Source organism: Bactrocera oleae, chromosome 3, assembly GCF_042242935.1.
Source record: "Bactrocera oleae isolate idBacOlea1 chromosome 3, idBacOlea1, whole genome shotgun sequence".
Taxonomy (NCBI): domain Eukaryota; kingdom Metazoa; phylum Arthropoda; class Insecta; order Diptera; family Tephritidae; genus Bactrocera; species Bactrocera oleae.
The window spans coordinates 10,787,630-10,791,633 of record NC_091537.1 but is presented as its reverse complement, the minus strand read 5'-3'; positions in this window follow the sequence as shown (position 1 = coordinate 10,791,633).

Below are 4,004 nucleotides of genomic sequence, written 5' to 3'. Positions count from 1 at the left end.
GCCAAAAAATAGTCACAAATTGGTTTGTACTTAACCCAACGTGTCTCTTTTTGTCTCACTCTGCTCAAAATACTCATACAAGCAGTTGGTTGCCGCTCTATCTCTCTATTTATTTTGCTATGTGGCTCTCACTACGGCATACATTCCCAGTAAGAATGACTAAATGTGTACATGGTAAAGTTAAATTTGTTTTGTTATTAAATAGAAAAGAAATATAGTGAAATTTAAAACCTTAATGGATATCGAAAGCGCTTAATATTTGGAAAATCTTTAAAATACGCTAACTGAAATTTTTACTGTTGAAACATATTTATGAATATTGAAATGACTTATATATAAGTTGCGAAAATATTTTTGGATAGGTTCGTGGTCTAATTTTTTGGTTTGTATACGCTATACAAGATATTTTAAGTTTGCCACAATGTTTATAACACCCAACGTGAGAGACACTCTGAAGTATATATATAAATGATCAGCTTAGTCGATTTAGCCATATCCGTCTGTACGTCATATATACGAACTAGTCCCTCAGTTTTTGAGATATCGAACTGAAATTTTGCACCCGTCCTTTTCTTTCCAAAAAGCTGTTCATTTGTCGGAACGGCCCAAATCGTACCACTATAGTATATAGCTGACATACAAACTGAACGATCGGAATAAAGTGCTTGTAGGGGAAACTTTTTTATTTGACGAGATATCTTCATCAAACTCGGCGTGGGTTATTTTCGAAAGCAACAGTGCAATCTTCGAAAAAAATGTTTAGATCGTGCCACTATAGCATATAGCTGCCATACAAACTGACCGATCAAAGTTCTTGTAAGAAATGCTTAGTATATGTGAAGGGTATTATAGCTTCAGTGTAACCGAAGTTAACGTTTTTTTCTTATTTTATAATGCTTACAGATTTGAAAAATCTAAAAGAGACATATGACAAGCCGATATACACGGCAAGAAGTAGCTTCCGATATTACTTATCATTTATTTTTAATACTATAAGCACAAACTTTTTCCTTTTGACACTCTTTGGAACGTTATGAAAATTTACACTGAAAAAAAATTGTGTCTAGATACAAACATTTTATGACTTCATTTGACATCTTTATCAATTGTTTCTCAAATGAATGTGTTTTCGTCATTGTTATAGTTTTATTATTGTATAGTCTACCTTATCGACTGGCGCTAGACTCGACTTGCAACTCTGATTTTCGAAATACCTGAGTAGACTTGTAACATGCGATTCCTCCATTTTCATCGCCGAGAAAACTCCCATCACAAAACTCATTGATTTTTTTGTTTTTGTAAAAATATTGTCAAATAAGTTCACCAAGGAGATATTAAATATCGCCTGATATCAGCTGAAGCTTTGTTTTTGTGTCGATCAGTACTATGAAAAAAAAATCGTTGTATAAACTATTCGCTGACGTCTGTCACCAAAGTTTCGAAAATTCCTTTAATTATTATGGGTTTTGTATTGACTTAGAAGAAACCTGTTTTGAAGACGATACGGAAGGTAAAATTTTATGAGATTTTGTTTGTAATTTCGAGCTTTTATTTTTTAATAATTTTTTAATTCCGTGTATTACTATATACTCAGTCTTATGCTTATATGTAAAATTAAAATTGTTTTTAAGATTTTAGTTTTCAGTTTATTTCACAAATCCTAGCAATGTTTTTCTAGTTCCAAATATTTATTCATACAGTTATTTTACTCTTTTCGTACTTTCTATTAGATATGCCCTTTTTTGTACAACACTAAACTTACGCTCATACTTTCTTCAAACCAAAGCTGCACGTGATCCGTTTGCCAAATTTTCTTAAACTAATACATTTACGGGAATGCCATAAAACAAAGCAGAATATATATATATACATATGTATATATTTATATATGGTGCATATATATTTATACTCATATCGCTGATGCCTACGCATTGACAAAGTCTCCCCGGCTTTTTGCCATACTTTCATCAGCGCGCCACTCAAACTTTCATCAACATCTTACTGCAAGTACTATTGTGCCGTTAGTTGCTTTTCTGGCATCTTGCGGATGTTTCGCAACTTGTATTTATCTTTCTTACTCCAGATCCAGAGAAAGAGTCAAGTGCTACACATTTTTTCGCCAAGTGGACGACGGAGTTGCCTGCCGCTTCGCTGCGCTGCGGCTGGTTCGGGCGCTCAGCCTGCACTGGTGTCTATGTGTTGTGTGTCCTTTGGCCTGGTCGTTTGGGTAGGTAATAAATAAAAATTGAATTTGCTCAGGGGGTGAGGGGATACTGCAAATGCAGAGGACAAACAAAGCAAGCAGAGGGACTGCAATGCATCTACTGCTTTGCGGGAGAGCGTGAGTGTGGGTGGTCAAAATTTGGAGGGGGGGGGTTGAGATATGTGAGTTTGTGTATGGATTTGCGCGCGAGTAATTGGCGAGAGCATTTAGCATTGTAGCGCGCATGTTTACAGGATGTGTCGAAGTAAGCACGTGCTATACGCTTGTTTACTTTTTTGGCTGCTGTGTTTAGTTTGTGGGCACACGTGGTCGTTGTGTTGACTGGCGATTTGGGAGACGCACACCCACACGTTAGAGTAACTTTATTGTGGTGAAAAGGGTGTTTAGTGTGAGTTTGGCGAAATTTTTTATATTTTTATTTGTAGAAAAAACTATTCAAGCTTCAGTGTTAATGTATTTGATGTAATTTTGCGTTACAAGTAACTGTAAAAAGTTTAAACTTGTGTTAAAAGCTCCTATTAAGTCACCCTTTATATAATATTTGTTCTATGCTTCATTAGCCTCTAATCTAGCTACTGGAGCATAGTAATTACAAAAATAAATTTACTGAAAACGTGGTAATTGTTGTAAAATTAACACTAACCATTTCGACATGTGTGCTGCTTGCAACACTTACCACAAAAATGGCGAAATTTTGCATTTGAGTTATGAGATTTTAGGCCATGTTTAGCGACCAACGCTGACCACTTGCAATATTTTTTATATGTATATGTATACGCTAGGCAGGGATTTACATACATAGCACACTAAGCACGCCGTTTAGAGGCCATTCAAAAATTTATAAAAAACATTAAAAATAAGATAAAAAAACCTGAAAAAAAAATTTTTGTTTATTAAAAACTTAAGCAAAACTTTAAGTAGTTTTAAACAATAAGAAAAATATAAAAAAAAAATTTAGAAAAAAATATAGGTCTAAATTTGCTATACTTTTTTTTTACCAAAAAATCAAGTGTTATTAAAACAAAAAGGCGACCACAAAAATTTAGAAGTTTAAGCTATCAAAGAAAATTATAAAATACCAAACTTTAATTAATAAAATTAAAAATAATAAAATTAAATGTCTCAAACTATTTAAGGATTTAAGCAAAATTAAATTCTTTATTTATTTAAGCAAAATTAAAAAAATTAAAAAAAAGTATACATAAATAAAACATCATACAAAACCAATATTTCCAAAATTTTACTACAATAATTTAGTTAAAAATTTGCTAAATAAATTTTTTTCAAAGACGAAGCAAACTGTGGCGCCGCTTGCTCACACTACTTACATACACACACACATTAAATTTTATATGGTTTTGGTAACTGCATTATATGATTCGTTATGAAACCATAGGGATTTCGGTAAGCACTTTTTATGCACAAAAAAATTTACAAACTCAACTACATACATATGTATTTGAACATGTATACATACGTGGAAGATTGCTGTGTGCATGCCCTGGTCCGAAATGGCTCTGTCACCACTATTGGCCATTTGCATTCATTAGAATGCATTTGCAGCTCGTTCTTGGGGTGTCTTACTTTTAATTTTCTTTGCTCTTACTTTATGCATTTTTATGCATCTTTGTTGATTGAGATCTTTGCCCCGTACACATACACATATAGGTATACACATGTGTGTTCTCAATAGAGCAAAAGTGGTTTATATCGGTGTACGCATTTTTAGCTAAAGGGCCGTGGCTATAAACATAAGTGCATATGTATGCATTTATGCATA